Source organism: Protopterus annectens, chromosome 7.part0 (genome assembly GCF_019279795.1).
Source record: "Protopterus annectens isolate FY-2018-M chromosome 7.part0, PAN1.0, whole genome shotgun sequence".
Lineage (NCBI taxonomy): Eukaryota > Metazoa > Chordata > Ceratodontiformes > Protopteridae > Protopterus > Protopterus annectens.
In genome coordinates, this window is record NC_056739.1 from 608,389,191 (window position 1) to 608,405,977 (window position 16,787).

Genomic DNA, 16,787 nt, shown 5'->3' on the forward strand with positions numbered 1-16,787 from the left:
ATTTGAAATACAGACCCTAGTTGTGTATCTGACTGCTTTCCAATATGCATGTTAAATAAAGAGTGTAATTAAGAATGTATCAAAGCATAAAGGTCAAGTCTTAATCAACTTAAATTTTATATATTGCTGACGAAATAAGCTTCAGTTTTAAGCTAAATTAATATTTTTAAGATTGATGAGTATACAGATATAAATATGTGATGCAGTCATTTGATGTAATTTGTATTTACATACAAAATCACAAGGTAACAATACTTGTTTCAGTTATCCGAAGATAACAAACATTGGACAAACAAAAGAAAAATGCTTTCTTAATCACAGATCTGTAAATTCAGTGAGCCAAGCACTTAAAAGCTCATTACCAGTTGGGTTCTTAATATAATATTTCTGTTAATGCTCAGTTATGTAGGAGGTCGTTACAGACCATTTGAAATTTTAAAAATTGATTGCAAAAAATGATTTTAAAAGTTTTCCTGACTTTATTTTTGTAAGCAGTACACTGTGCTTCTGTCAGCTTCACTGTGTAGTCCTGGTGTCCTACTGATCCAGTGATTCCATTACTACTGGTTTTAAACTCATCATCCCACTGAAGTGTGTAGTCTTTCCAAAAGGGATTATATACTTATTAAAGGAAAAGTCCACCCTCAATGACAGTTTCCTTAGGGTTCTTTTTATCCTACAATATGGTAACAGTATGGTTTAGTTATCCGAAACTAGCCTGTACTTTATGAAATGTTATTGTAATCAAAGGAAGCAAAAGCCCCCCCCCCCCTTTTTTTAAGCTTAACCTTTCACATGCTTTAGCAGAGGAATTTGCCTCTACCTGAATGACATACCACAGACACTGGGAAATCTGTAGTTTTTCCTGTAAAGTACTGCCTACAAGCTGATATATGCAGTTAATAGGAAAAGTGTTAGTATACATGTGATTCAATGGAGAAAGGAGATTTTCTTAATAGGGATGGCTGCAATTAGGGGTACATAGAATAGGCAAGAGAGGGCTGGAATTTACTGGAGAAAACTGGCAAAGGAACCAAGGTAATGGGAGTAAATAATTAAGAGAGAAAAAGGTAATAGAATGGGAAGAATCCAAGAAAACATTTGGACTGCAGGCTAGAGACTGCCTTCCATATCAGGGATTGCTGTCAGAGTATAGGTAAAGAGAAAGTGATAGAGTTATCCTAAGTGAAAGACCTGCTCTCATAGAGTTTTTAGTTGAATCTAGAAGAGAAGCTGCTGTTAAAAAAATGAATAGCAGGTAAGTAAAATTTTGCATGATAACTGTAGGAAGCAATAGAATAGATTGTGAAGAAAGACAAAATAAGTTCACACGAAAACAATGGAAAGACATATGTATGGCTCCCAAATATGCAACAAAGTCTCAGAGTTTTAGGATTTTTGCTTGGATGTGTTTCCATAGGTATTTTTACTCCCCAGGCAGACTGCAAACAATTTTCCTCAGATAGACAACAAATGTTGAAGGTGTGATGGGGAAGAAAGAGTAAACAGCAACATATTTTTTGTAAGTGTAATGAGTTGACAGGATTTCAAAATTCCCTACAGAGTTCTCTGTCATAAAAATTGGGTGAGCAAATGGGTGTAACTAAGGAAATTATGTTTTGAGCTGGGATACAGGATCTGAAATGCCTAGACATAGTAAGGCCTTGTTAAGTTTAATACTGGTATCTGCTAAAAAAGCAATTACTAGGAAATGGAAGTAAAAGTCTAAACCAACTGTATTTGAAGTACTAAATATTGTAACAGAGATAAAATAACTGGAAGTGAGATCTTTAGAAAAGGTAGGAGTAAATTGTGTAGAAAAAATGGAAATTGCGGGGAAAATACATGCACAGTAATGTTTTGGATGGAGTGGGTGTCAAAGGAAGGCAGGAATGTAGCAATTTTGTGTATTGTTGGATTGATGGTAATTATACAAATGAATATATGTGATGTGTGTAATGTTTGTAGCTGACATGTTAATATGGTTTGTTTTCTTTTATATAAATATGTATGTTTGCATGTGTCTTAAGTAATATTCAATAAACTTGTTTAAAAAAAAAGATTCATGTGATTCTATTCCTTATCCTCAAGCAGCTTCTAGTCCAAACATCCAGGCATTTTTTTCTGTAACATGGTTATTTTGATTTACTGCTGATGGAAACAGACACAGAAGATACATTACATGATATGATATGCGGGATTGCTGTCCACTTTTGTAAATGCTAACTGAGATGCTTTTAAAATTTATGTTCCTTTTATTATGTTGCTGTGGTGGTTCTCACTGCTAAATTTGTTGTATTAGAAACGTATCAGAACAATAACAGAAGACATGGGCAGTACAGGAATCATTACCTTTGACTGAGGAAGAATAACCAGAATGTAACCAAAAATACTCAGAATAAGACAAATTGAAGAAGGCGAATTTTGCCCATTTTTGATATAATATTACAGAACAGTGTTGTATTATAATGGAAAAAAACGAACATGGCAGCAGTTTTAAAACTGAAATATTTTTGCAAGTAATAAAGCTATTCTTCAGCATTCAGGAGGGAAAACACATATTTTCCCACTACAGACAGTGTAGAATATAATTAGTTTCAATTCTCTCTCTTTACAGGAGTTGATGTTACCCACACTTGATCGTGGTTCATTCACAGCAGTGACAGTTCTAACACTTCCAGGAAATGTGCAGGGGAGGGTCTGTTTTTGGAATGCAAGTTTTACCCTGATAAAATCCTGCAGTTGAGCGACTTTCTTTGGCTGGAGCTGTGTAACATCTGTAAAACATGTTGTAAAACGTGCAGTGGGGAAAAACATAAATGAAGGCAGGTTAGGGAACAGTCCTGTTGTAAAAGATGCATAAGATGACTGGGACTCACACTATTGCCATTGTATTTCAGAGGGAGGAGAAAACACAGTCACTTTTTTATGTCACAATAAACAGGACTTGAAATAGATTCTGGGAAGGGGAAATATATGCAAGAAAGCAAAATCATATTAATTTGACAGGCCCCATGATTACTGTTTTGTGGAAAAGAGAAATTACAATTTTAGAAGAAGCACTCAGAGTAATGTTGATGCATTAAAATAGCCCAGAAAACAAACATCCAATGAAAAAAAGTGTTTGAGTTCTAAGCAGGAGTATTTATTTAATGCTAGAAGGTTGGGAGAGAGAGAGTTGAGCACCATGTAACCATTATCCGTAGCTAGTGAGGATAGCTCACTGGATGCCTCTGCATGTTGAACATCTTCTGCATACAGGCAGCAGTGCCACCAACACCTGCCCGCCCTAGTTATTGTCTTACAGTGTGTTTTCGTCATACAGGTTGAGCAGTGACAGTTTGTTCACCCAAGGTTAGCCTTCTGGTTTAAACTGGATGTGAGCAGTGACAGTTTCTACACCCAAGGTTAGTCTACTGGCTTAAACCAGACTTGAGCAGTGGTATACAAGCACTCAGCCAGCTCCTCAGATACCAGAACTATTTCTCTTTCATACCCAGTATATGAGACAGATACAGGAGATTATGAGGTTTCAGGTAATACTTTAACCTTCATAAACTGTCACTTTCTGCTAATAATCTTCCTTTATGTATTTTCAGATTACCATGGGCTTGACAACAGAATTGGAAGAGCTTTAATTATTTTCAGGCTATAATGAGGCATACAATTAATGTAAATAATTTAAAGATATATATATAAGGTACATAGCTTTGATGCTAATAAACTAGCTATAGTGATTTGCATGTTATGTGGTAGATATTTTAGATTTTTCATTTTGAATATGCATCTTCACATGGTTCAGCAATGTCTTCACTCTGTCACTGTTACTTATTAAAAAGCCTGATTATATGGTGTTTGAATTGTAGAAATATTTACCATGACTTAAGAAATATGTCTGCAGAAGTGAAGAAATGAGTTTCCCTTCCAGAGTTTTTGAGTCTGGAAGAAAAAAAAAGTAAAAATCTCAGCAAAAGAATATCCCAACTGTAACCACCATTTGTTCTTTCACTGGAAGGGATATTAGAAATACAGAGGTTTTTGCATTCAAAAAATTGATTTATTCTTCATTGTAAGCAGATTAACCTAGAAGCTTAAAAGGGTACAGCATGCTACATTCCTGATTGCCACTTGAAAAAATGCTTTGAAGGTGTAGTAAACTCTCAGTTAACTGGTACCCTTGGGGATTGGTAGATGCCAGATAACTGTAGTTTCTGGTTGCTTGAGAGTTACTATTAAAAATAGGCCTGACTAATACTGTACCCGATACTATTTGTTTGGTTTGACTTTTTCTCAGGTTGGGGAGAGAGGGAATTTATTCCTATTTTTCTTTTTCTCTAACTTTACCTCTATCTCTAAAAACCTAAGGTGAGTTTCTGCGGGGGGTGGGGTGGGGTGGGGGGCGCAGAAAGTGCAACACATGAAAATTGTACTGTATTTCTTCGATATTTTTTGCCAGTTGATTGAGAGTGCCGGTTGCTTGAGTTCAGGTTAACTAAGAGTTTACTGCATTTAATTCTTTTATATTTCTTGAAGAAGAGAGATACAGAATAGTATCTTAACAGACAGAAGTTCATGACTTACTGTGACCCTAGAAAGAATTTGCCATTATTTCAGCATTCATTCTTTACAAAGCACACACTGCTACAGAGACTATGATGATTATTTCTCTCACCTGAAAAATGAGGCAAAAATAGAAATTAGGTAGGTAGCATGGTTTTAAGAAGTGATACAACAAGAAACATGCTATGAAGTGAAACAGACCTGACCATGTGGACGCATGCAGAGCAAGTGGCATTACTAGTAGACAGTTAAAAGAATTAACTGTGGAAAATAATTTGTATCAAAGTGTGAATACAAGGTGTTTTATAGAGTGTCTCTTCCTATCTGATTGTAAATTGCATTTATCCTAGTGCCTTTCCTGAAAAAGGGTCTTGCATAGCCCAGTCAGACTTTCTTGGTAAAGAATGCAAAGAGAATAAATACGTACATAAATAAATAATGTCTGTGAAGTGAGAGTGCCATGTATGAATACAAAATGAAGTTCAGAGAAAATATTATGTAAGAAATTGAAGTTGCATGCAGTACGTCTAACTGTAAGCATCTGAATAGAAATGTGTAAATCAGCAGTTTGTGGATGCTATGGAAATGAAAAGACTTGTTACAGTGAATCTGAAAGCACTTTTGAAGCATGTTATGCATGAAGACAAAAAACAAGCCAGACTGTTGGAAATAAATGATGGATATTAATAAACAGGATGCAGAATTTAAATTAAGACATACAAGGTACTGTTTTTTGGCTTAATATTTTTTAAAGTATTAGGATAAAGAAATAATCAGCACAGAATTGTGTGCATATTGTTTAAATATTCTGGCCATTGGGCAAAGACAGAACTAAAGCCACTAGCATGTGATTATACAAATAAGAAATCCAAGATCCTTTTTTTTTTTCAAACTCTTAACAGCTAAAGGAGTAAATTCTCATAACATTTTAAGTCATTTAGGTTATGTGAGGCATGGAATTATGACATGAATTCACAGTGTAAGACTGAACAACATATGTGCACAGAATCAGTCATATTTGTTTTGTCATATAAATGATATCTTTTAATTTCTCCAAATCTTTTGGGTTTCCAGTACAATGACGGGAATGGACCCCATTCCTAAATTAAAGTATGATTAAATTTCATGAAATTAGCATTGCTTCAATCTTTGATGTCAGCCAAAAGTGCTCTTCACAGCACCTGCATTGTGCCCAGTAATGACTCCTGGGTATACTGGGTTACATGGATTGGTAACATATCTAAATACGATTGTAGATTCTTTTTTATAAGTCACATTGGTCCTACTACTGCTGGAACTGTCTGGGTATCTTTCTTCCACATCACTCTCGTTTATGCCTGCAGAGCCTGATATTTTATGACTTTATGTCTCTCTGTATGCAACACACTGTAGTCACTGGGTGTGGCGATTTCAATGATCAATGCTACTTTTGTCTTTTCATGGGCCACTGTTTTCTAGCATCTAGCTTTCGAACTTTTAGTAATGGGTGATCCCATGTGATATAAACTTCATCATTTTCTATGATGTTTTGTGGCTTATGTTTCCAGTGTTTTTCAGCCACTTCAATACCATAATGTTTGTACAATCCCCAGTGCAACAGTCTTGCCACATTATTATGCTTTTCAGTATACAGTCCTTATGCCATTAGTATGTCACACCTAGCAATGAGGTATAAGACTGTTAAAAATTCAGTTTTACAAAACCTACATTTGTCTCTTTCTCCCACATGTTCAGTGGACTTTGTAAACCAGTGTGTACGTAGCCCATTATCTTGGGACTCCAGTATTAACCTTTCATTTCTTGGTTTGAAATTCGCCTCTCCTTAACCATTCCTGCATCCATTCCTGATCACCTTGAGGTTCTTCCAGAAGTTTTTTATACTTGCAACTATATTTATGCATTTTCCACATTTCTTGCCTTCTTATCTGGTCCTTCACCTTTTATTATTTCTTTTGTTTTTTGGCACATTCAGTTGCCTCATTTTTATCTACTTCTGGTTTGATTTCCACTCCTGCTTGACACCAGTGTGCTTCTGCTAGTCTAAGCAGGAAGTCATCTTAAATTTATTCTTCTCATGTTTTAAAACTTTCACTATGTTTGGGTCTTGTGAGGTCAGCAGATACGTGTGGAGTCCCACGATTGTAGATCTATACATGTAATCCATTTCAAGGAGGCCCATTCCTCCTTCGGAACAAGGAATATATAATCTTGGTATACACTGATTTTTATAAATCATTTGGTGAGCTAGAAGCATCCCTCTTGTTTTCCTGTCTGATCTAGCCATCATGTTTTGGGGCCAGTCACTCACTCCAAAACTGTGAGTTAGGACAGGAAGAACAAATTGGTTTATAGATTAGATTTTGTTTCTAGATCTCAACACTGCTTTCAGGATTAATTGAAGTCTTCTAAAGTATTCCTTACTAAGTTTTATTCACATTTTTTCATGTTTTATTGTTGATCCTTTATCAGTTCCCAAGTATTTATACACTCCCTCTTGCTCTTCTTTTATATCGCATTCTTGTTACACACTGATGTTTTCCTGCTTTAAAGGTTGCTTTTGCACATTTATCAAGACCAAATGACATTCTTATATCATCTGAAAAAGTTTTGACAACCTGTAGTTGTGCTTTCAGTTCCTCATTTGATGAGCTAAACAGTTTTAAATCATCGACAAAGGGAAAATGAGAAGTCTTTACACTTTGTTGTTTTCTAGGAGCCAAATTATAGCCATGGCCTAAGCTGTTAAGTAAACAGGGGTTAAGGGTTAAGGGCAAGGGAGAATAGTAACAGTGACAGTCACCCTGCAGTATCCCCCTTTGAATTTTTATCCGTGGGATAATAATTTGTTCTTTATCATGACTTAATTGCAAACTGGTCTGCCACTGTTTCGTGGTCACTGTAATGTAGTTGATCGGTGTAGGGTGTATCTTTTACATTTTTAACACTCTTTTATCCATGAATGTGGGATACTGTCAAATGCTTTGTTGTAGTCAATCCATGCCATACTTAAATTCTTCCCCTTTTTGCAGTTCTACACTATGGCTTTAACAACAAATGATCCTTTGTTCCATATGACTTTCATTTTTTGCCATTTTGTTCTACTGCCATAATTGAGTTTTCTTCTAAATGATTATAAACTCTGTCAGCATCAATTCCCATGTATAGCTTATACATTGTCGGAAGGGAAGTTATTGGTCTATATTTTTTAGGGTAGCTTGCATGATATCCTGCATGGCTGTGCTTATGTATTTATAGGCTTAAGAGGCTTGCAAGGAGAATGTTATATACAAACAAAATCTGTTACAGTGTCAGTGATACATCCTCCAAGAAAAGTATTAGTACCTTTCAAAAGTAAAGCAGAACAGACATTTAAGCAAAGTATAGGTGCCATTAAGAAGCTGTTAAAGTCAGCAGAGTGAATGAATTATTATGGCTACTGTTTAAACAAAGACATGGCTTGCCTTTCTGTTGCTCACCAAGATATGAGTAGAGTGACTAATAGAAAATATTATCCATTGCTTGTTGCACTGATGGCATAGAGGTAATAATAGGTTCATAGGCTGGTACTAGGCTATCAGCCCTAGGGCCTATACAAGCCTAGCCAAACAATTTCCCGTATATTTCTTCCCACAATATTTACTTCCCTGGACCCCTGTCTAGCAGGGCGACTGACATGATCCCCGGGGTGAATTTCCTATCTCCCATCCAATCGTCAAGGTTCTTTTTGAAGAGGCCCAAGGAGGCACTCTGCTTGACATGTATGGGCAGTCTATTCCAGAGTATGGGGAGTCTCTGGGTCAGGAACTCACATCTCCAGCATGTTTTGTTCATTGTGATAACAAGGTTTAGATCCCTGGAGTGTGTGGCTCTGAGAGATTGGGAGTTCTTTAAGTGGAGCATGTCCAACAGCTCAGGGTTTGACATGGCCTTGTATGTTAAGCAGAGATCGCCTCTGAGTAGACGATATGCCACAGAGTATAGCTGGAGTTTTTTTTTAGATGGTCAGCATAGGGCATCTGCTTTAGGCCTGTGATTCTTTTAGTGAGGTATTTCTGCAGCCTTTCCAGTTGTTGCAGATGTCTTGAGAGGTACATACCAAATGGGGCATTGTATTTTATAATGGGTCTAATGAGGGATGAGTACAGTGGGACAATGACCTCCTTTTTTCTGGATGAAAAGCCCTTAGTGATGAGGTGTGCCACATAGAAGGATTTCCTGACAGTTGCGCCGATGTGGTTATCGAAGGTGAGACCACTGTCCACCTGTGTCCCAAAGTCTCTCATCACATTTTCGGTGTTTAGTGTACTGCCACCTATGTGGTAATTCATGGGTACATGGTTTTTCCCAAAGCGGATAACTATACATTTCTTGGCATTAAGCTTGAGCCCATGGCTCTGGCACCAAGCATCTGTTTCTGTAAAGCCTGTTTGTAGAATATCCACATAATTTGGGGATTCAGTAATGGCTCCCAGTTTGCAGTCATCTGCGAACTTTGTTAGCCAGAGTCCCTTAGTGTTGGCCTGTACTTCAGAGAAGTAGATGCCAAACAAAAGTGGTCCCAGGACTGAACCCTGAGGTACTCCACTTGTCTGGAGCTGGATTTGGAGTCGGCTACTTTTACAGTCTGGGTTCTGTCAGTAAGCCAGTTGGCAACCCATCGAGTGACGTAGGGATTAATGCCCAGCTTAGTAAGTTTATCTATGATTCCAGAGTGGGGGTGGTGTCGAAGGCCTTAGCGAGGTCCAGCTAGGTTGTGTGGACCACCTTACCCTCATTCACAGCTCTGGAGACTGATTCAAAGAAGTCAATCAGGTTCAGGAGACAAGATTGGCCCTTCACGAACCCAAACTGGGTGGGGTCCAGTGTTTGAAGGTTGCCAATGTCTTTGTTTATAAGTTCCATGATAATGTGTTCCATGCCCTTGCAGATCAGGCTCATCAGACTGATGGGACGGTAGTTCCCAGGATCCAAGTTGGATCCCCTCTTGTGGAGGGGGGGGTAAATGTAGCTGTGCGCCACTCAGTGGGAACGAAGCCTGAGGTGAGGCTATGATTAAACATGACACTTAGGTGAGGTGCCATTTCATTTTGTAGTTCATGTAGTACACAGCCCGGGATGTCATCTGGTCCCATGGATGCTGTATTCTTAGCTTTGGAGAGTGCAATTTCTACCTGTGTGGCCGTGATTACCGGAATTTGGCAATCTTTTGGTATTGAGATGGGCCCTTTAGGGGGTGAGAGGGGGTGAAGTTGGCACTAAATCGATCTGCCAGAATATTAACAATATCTTTGGGATCAGTATATTTAATGCCATTCTGTTGTAGCTCAGAGCAGATCTGAGCATTGCCATTTAGATTCTTGACTTAACTATAGAATGCCTTGTGGTTGTCTTTGGAATCTTTGACAATTTTATTGTCATAACTAGCTTTGGAAGATTTTATGAGGGATCTCAGCTTCTTACTGAGGCTGGTAAGGGAGTTTTTTGCATCCTGGGATTTTCCTCTTTTCTGCAACAGTTTCTTCCTTCTGTTGTATAGTTTGTTTATGGCAGGGGACTACCAGATTGGCTTCCTTTTTTTGGGGGAGAGCATCTTGGTTCTATTTGGGATGGCATGATTCATGCATGAGTGGATGTGCTCATACAGTGCCTTAGTGTAGGATTCAGCAGTCAAACTTTCAGCTCCCATCTGCATGGGTGCCATGAAGTTTGTCACTTCTGACTTAAGTAGCATGAAGTTGGCTTTGGAGGTTTTTTTATAGAGTTTTCCTTACTGGGGGTGGGGTTGGGATGTGGATGTCAAGAGTGATTTGTTTATGGGCAGACCTGACCAATGAGGGGGTGACCACTGGTGTGGAACATCTATCTCCCATGTTGGTAATGACCAGGTCTAGGATATTGGAGCCCCTGGTGGGACAATGGATTAGTTGATCCAGGGCGTTGGAATTTATGAATTCCAAGAACCGTTGGGAAAAGTGTTGGTACCCAAATAGTTTTCCCATTTAATGGCAGGGTAGTTGAAATCACCCAGTATTAGGGTGTTTGGTTGTATCTTAATATTTTCCAGTATGTTTAGAAAGGTGTAGTGAGAATTTAGGGGCATGGTGGGGGATCTGTAGCAAGCTACAATTTGAATTGCAGTCTTACCTAGTGTTAGTTGCACCTGGAGAATTTCAGAGGCATTGTGTTGGGCAACTAGCCTGGAGGTGTGAATATCCTTGGTGAATATGGACGCTCCTCCACCTTTAGTGTTTCGGTCTTGGTTTGGTGGCCGAAAAGTGTGGTAAGAGTTGTAGCGTGGTATTGCAGGGGTGCTCTCTGGAGTCTTGAACCAGGTCTCAGTTACTGCACAGATATCAATGTTCTCCATTTTTAGGAGTGCCTCAAGAGAGTGCATTTTGAGGTTTAGACTTCTAGCATTGAGTAACATTACCTTCAGATTTTGCATGCTTATATCTATTACGGTGGTGGTTTTGTCCTTTGAACCTTGCCTAAAAAAGGCACTATAGGGGTGGCAAGAGCTTTAGCCAGTAACCTGAATCCCAGGGGTGACAGGTGCAGACCATCTCTGGCAGAGCATTGTGGTTTGTTGATCATGTCATCCCAGGCAGACAGATACTGGATACCCTTGGAATGACACCAGAAGCTTAGCCAATTGTTGAAGTCAGTCATTTTGTCCTTATACTGTTGTATCATTCTGGGTGAAGGCATGATGCTACTCAGGGCTAGGATCATTCCTGCCTGGGCCACATGATCCAAGAGCTCTTCCATGTCTCTTTTCATGTAGTCCAGGGAGGTATGTCTCAAGTCATTCACTCCAACATGGGCAATGACAGAGTCATATTTGTACTTCTTGTGGAGTGACTTGAATGCATGCATTACGTGGCGGATCCTGGCACCCGACAGGCAGCTGACTGTAATTTTCTCTTTGCTCAGCCTGGTGAGTGGGACATCATTGTGCCTGACTATAGAGTCACCTATGACTAAAGTGTTGGGTATGTTGTCTTGCCTTAGGGACTGTTGTTGGGTGGCACACTGGTGTTGTGAGCTATGTTTCACTTTGGTTGTGACTGGTGTTTGCGTTTCAGCTTTGAAGGTCCTTGTTTCTTGGGTAGGTTAATGTTAAGGGCCTCCGCATATGTGGGTTTAGTGTTGCTATGTTTCGGTGTTGATGGTGTGGGTTTTGAAGGGCTGTGTGTTGCTTGAGGTGTAGTGCAGGTGTTGGCCTTCACCTCTTGACTGTGTAGCACAATCTTGGCTGGAGAGAGCTTTGCTTCCAGTTTGGCTGTGTAAGTGCATCTCTCACAGGTTGTAGTGCTGGATGGTAGGAGGAGAGGGTTGTCTGTGTACATGATGCATGTGAAGACTGGTAGAGAAGTGTGAAGGTTGCTAGCCTAGCCAGATAGAATTTTGCAGTTAATTCTGTCATTTGTAAATATAAATGCAAACTACAGGCTTGTTGTCTTAAATGTAAAGAAATACTGTTACATGTGGAGCTGGAAATAAATGTGACAACAGTGCACTCTGCTGACCAAAGTAAAGCATGTGGTGACCCTTTGAAGTAGCAGTGGTGCCGAAAAGTCTAGATGAAGAAATTCTTTCTGTTGTTTTAACCAAGAGTTAAATGGCTAGATTTAAACATGCAAATGTATTTTTATTGCTCAGTTCCTGACCAGCTACAAGATAACAAAAGGGAGATGTTAAGAATGTACATGCAGTTAATTTGTAGCCTGGGAACTCCAGGAAAGTGAAAAAGAATGATGTAATGTTTATCAGAACTGCAATAGCAATTTAAACAGAGAGAATTAGAAGGCATTAAGGATTTTTGTCGTGAACATCCAACTCAGCACTGCCTTATGCTCTCATTATGTAAGTAGTATGTAGGAACTGTGTTTTCTTGTAGAGATATCTAGAAGTAGAAAGTTTAAACTAAGTGTTTTTATGTGATTTCAGAACTGTACTACTGATTTTGAGTATTTCTGTGTGATCTCTGAACTCTTGACTAGCACTGACTGTGTAGTAGAAAGTATGTCTTGTGGTTTTAATTATTTATTATTAAATATTTTAAAACATTTTAACTGTGGCTGGTTTGTGTAGAGATAAGTTAAGCCCTAAGAGTACATTGCATATATATAAGTATCCTGTACCAAGTCACTCTAATAAGCCTTGAGACGGTTTAGTCACATCTACCAATTGGATAATAATATTGCACAGTAATAATTGGACACCCTTTTAAGGGCATTTGAGTAGCTGATAAATATTAGCTGGTTGGTGGCAAGTGGTACTACCATATAGTCTGGGTAAAAGGAGCACAGCTAGAGAACCTGTGCCAGCCTTCCCCAGAAGTGTCTGTGTGGTTGTGTAAACTCTTATCTCAAGGTGTGTGTGTCAGCTACTTGGACAGGGACACGAAGCACTGGTTGGACAGAGAGGGTGCTGGAGATTTTAGCTTGCCCAGCCAGGCTGAGATCTGGACCCTATAGCTGTGCCAGTGGGGAGTCTTATTGGGGACCTGGGGAGCAAAGGAGCAACCAGCCCCGGACTGACTGAGATCTCTGTGTGCTCTTAAGGAAAATTGCACTTTACTGTGTGTATTTGTTATCCTTTCCTCTCTGGTGTTAGTGGTGAGGATTGAGGTTCCTTGATTGCTGGGCCAGGGCACGGGTGTCACAAAGCAGGTGCTGTATTGCCCCAGTATGCCCAGATTTACCAGGTGGACAGGAGAAATCACCGGAAGCTGACCCTTGGACATGACTGTTTAGGTGCTTTTTTGTAAAGTACAAGAGCTGTTTTTCCCTTACCTTTGCAAGGTACTTTGCAGTTATAGGCTGTTTAGTGCCTATGATTAATTTCTCCTTATTAACAAGGAGAGTTGAGTGCTTGTATCAGTTTAAGGCTTCCTAGTGTTTTCCAGCAGATTCTAGAGCAAGTGCTAGTCACAGGGGTTCAGATTTAGTGCTATTACTGAGAAACCAGCTAGTTCTAAGGGAAATTTTGAAGAGTAGACTTTCTGGCACCTGGAATAGTTTAACCATAGTCCCGCTGTGCTGCACGATGTGAAAAATGTACAAACACACACGTTTTTAAGCCAGAAGGTTGAAAGGGATAGAAATCAGCCCAAAATGGCTAATACAATTAACAATTTCAGAGCTGGAAACTACTTCTACTCTAGTGTTAGATAGGCAGTACAACGTTCACCACTCCCACTGGTAAGCAGTAGGACTTCCCTCTACCACAGCAAGGTCTGGATAACTCTGAACATAGAAAATAAAGTCCTGAAACCAGCAAAGCCTGGGATCTGGACTATAATAGGAAAGGCAGGAAATGAGCAAACAAGATAGTATATATTTTTTTTTTTTTTTTTTTTTGTTAAAACAGGCTAAACAGTGCAATAATACATTAAATAAACACAGAAAAGACTAACACACTTGAGTGTGTAGCCCTAAACAGTAAATGCAATTAAAACTCTACAAAATTAGCAATTTAAAACATTTTGAATGAAGCAAGGCAAATGCACAAGTGCACAACTGAAAAATGATTTAAGATTTAATACAGTAGAATAAGTAGCTAGTCTACATATACAGAAAAGTCTATATATACAGAAAAGCAGCTAAAACACACTAAAACAATTCAGATGCAGTGCACCCTAGAGCTCTTGCGTTGTAGCAATATTAAGGCAATTGCAGTTTTAATAAATGCACTAAAATATACTCTATATTTCCAAAATGTTTGAGAAGCACAGTCAGAACACGAGATTCAAGCAATTTTTTTTTTTGGGTGAGAAAGGTATTGGGTAGAATGAGCTAATGACACTAGATTGGGAGGAGTGTCCCAGATCAAATTTACAGTAGGGGCGGGCAACTAAGTTTTTAAACAGATAAAGGAGTAAGGAAACTCTAGAGAATGCTTTTAACTGCAAACAGTGCCTTGACTATGAGCAGTGGTTTCTATTTGCTGCATTAAGGAACATATGAATGCTGCTGCTAATGTTGTAGCTACCCATGTCAGTACCTAAGGGACAGTTTAACTTTACATACAACATGCTCATTGTAGGGATGCAGGTGAGAGCGCCAAACATTCTGATATCTGAAAAGATGATGGCCCCTCTGGGCACCACTCATTCCAGAGAATCTGAAGGGAGTCCCTCACCTGTAGGTAATACGTGAGCTTGAGTCCAATAGGGGAAGGTCTGATGGTCTGCAAGACAGAGGGGAGAAAAGGACATACAAATTACACAATGCTTACTGTTGAGAAAATGGTTTTAAGAATGTCGTATGCTAAGTTCTGGTTTGCCGTAAATGCAAAACAATGTTTCTGGTAGACAGAAGCAGGTTTTAAAGTGTGCACTCCTAATATATCATTAGAAAAGTCCAGATCCTTTAGTCCTTCATGTGGTATTTCTTCAGCAGAATAGATATTCCAAAGTGCTTTTACATGGGTATTTTAAGGCTTGTAATGTATTGTAAGCATAACTGATTACCTATTTGTGTGGTGTCATACAAAAGAAGAGAATGAAAACATATTGATAAAGCTGCTAAAATAAATTAAGAGCACAATTTCAAGTCAAATAAGAGTAAATGTGAAATAAGGGAATGGGTTTGAAACACACATGTCATACTTGGACATCACAGGAACTGTAACATGATGCAGAAAAAGTCAGAAGAGAACTCTACATCCCAAAGCAAGAAGACAAGCAGGTATTGCAGACGTTTCTAAAATAATGCAACATGTTGTGAATTTTATACTTACTAAATCTAAAATAATGTCTCTAAAAGGTGTTTAGAGCAAGAGATAGCCTGAGAATGTCACTATGTGTGTGTGTGGTTGCAGTAGGGGGGTTTAAGTGATGAATCGAATGTACAGATGCGCGTGTGTGTGTGTGTGTGTGTGTGGTTGCAGTAGGGGGGGGTTTAAGTGATGAATCGAATGTACGGATGTATGTATATGTGTGTGTGTGTGTGTATGGTTGCAGTAGGGGGGTTTAAGTGATGAATCGAATATACAGATATGTGTGTGTGCGTGTGTGTGTGTGAGAGAGTGGTTGCAGTAGGGGGGGTTTAATTGATGAATCGAATGTAGAGATGTGTGTGTGTGTGTGTGTGTGTGTGTGTGTGTGTGTGTGTGTGTGTGTGTGTGTGTGTTTCAAATTGCATGCGTGAGTGTGCATACATGTGAATGTCTGGAAATGTGTATGTGTGCATGAATATTGGAATGTGGGAGTCTGTGCCAACACAATGCATGAGTCACTAGGGTAAACACTACCACTCTCACAAGTCTAACAGTGCTAGTTGTGAAATAAATGAGATTCAGAGACATGCAAATGAGCCAATAATACAATCTCCCTCATTGTGGCCAAAGCTGTCTCTCAATTCCATTTTCACTGATTGTGTAAAATGAACTACCTATGATCAGTCATTTATGCAAATGTTTTGGATTTTCTGAACTCCAGGATCAGTCTTACCTTTGTTACATAGAAGAAATAAGTTGTGTCCAGGGCTTAATATTCAAAACTGACAAAGTAATACTTCCAAATCAAATGGGAAAACAAATGCCTAAGATGACTAGAAGACATGGGACTAGTTGGCTCAGACACATGCACTTAAAAACATGTTTTAAAATAACAAGTTTTCAAGCTCCTGGTACTACTTCAGAATAAAAGTTGGCATACAGTGTATTGATATTTACAAAAATCATTAGCATTTGAGAACACATTTCTTCAACACTGGGCTATTAACCCTCCAGCTTCTGTCAGTATTCCTTCATTTCTACTTTATTTACTTCTCCATCCATTTCATTTAAATATTCTCTGGTACTTGAAAACTAAATGGGAAGACCCAGCAATACTTAGAAGATGTCTAAAGACATTTGTCTTTTTCTGTTATGAATATGTATCAGCAATGTCCCCAAATTCTTATTTTAAATTGTTTTGCCTATATAAAATGCAAACCATTTATGACAGGTAGCCGCACATACTAAATGTGATGTATGATGAGTGGCAATTCCTCTAAAATGATATAATCTGTTGATACTTGGGTATTTTTTTTTTGGTTAACACCATTAGCATCTGTATGATGTCGATATTGTATATAACACATTCCTTCTAACATCCCAAACTTAATCATTGTGACATAACCTTCTCAAATTCCACTTTATTTATTTATTGACATTTGTTAACCGGGAAAGTCCACTGGGGTAATTAGTGTAAACTGCAACTATATTAAGTTAGTAAA

The 16,787-nt window shown here is 38.7% G+C and overlaps 1 protein-coding gene across 1 annotated transcript in view; it reads left to right on the plus strand.

The window, feature by feature from the left end:
* Positions 1 to 16,787, plus strand: part of LOC122806067 (GRIP and coiled-coil domain-containing protein 2-like) — a 1,105,805-nt gene that overhangs the window by 950,667 nt on the left and 138,351 nt on the right. The gene's annotated exons all lie outside the window — the stretch shown is intronic.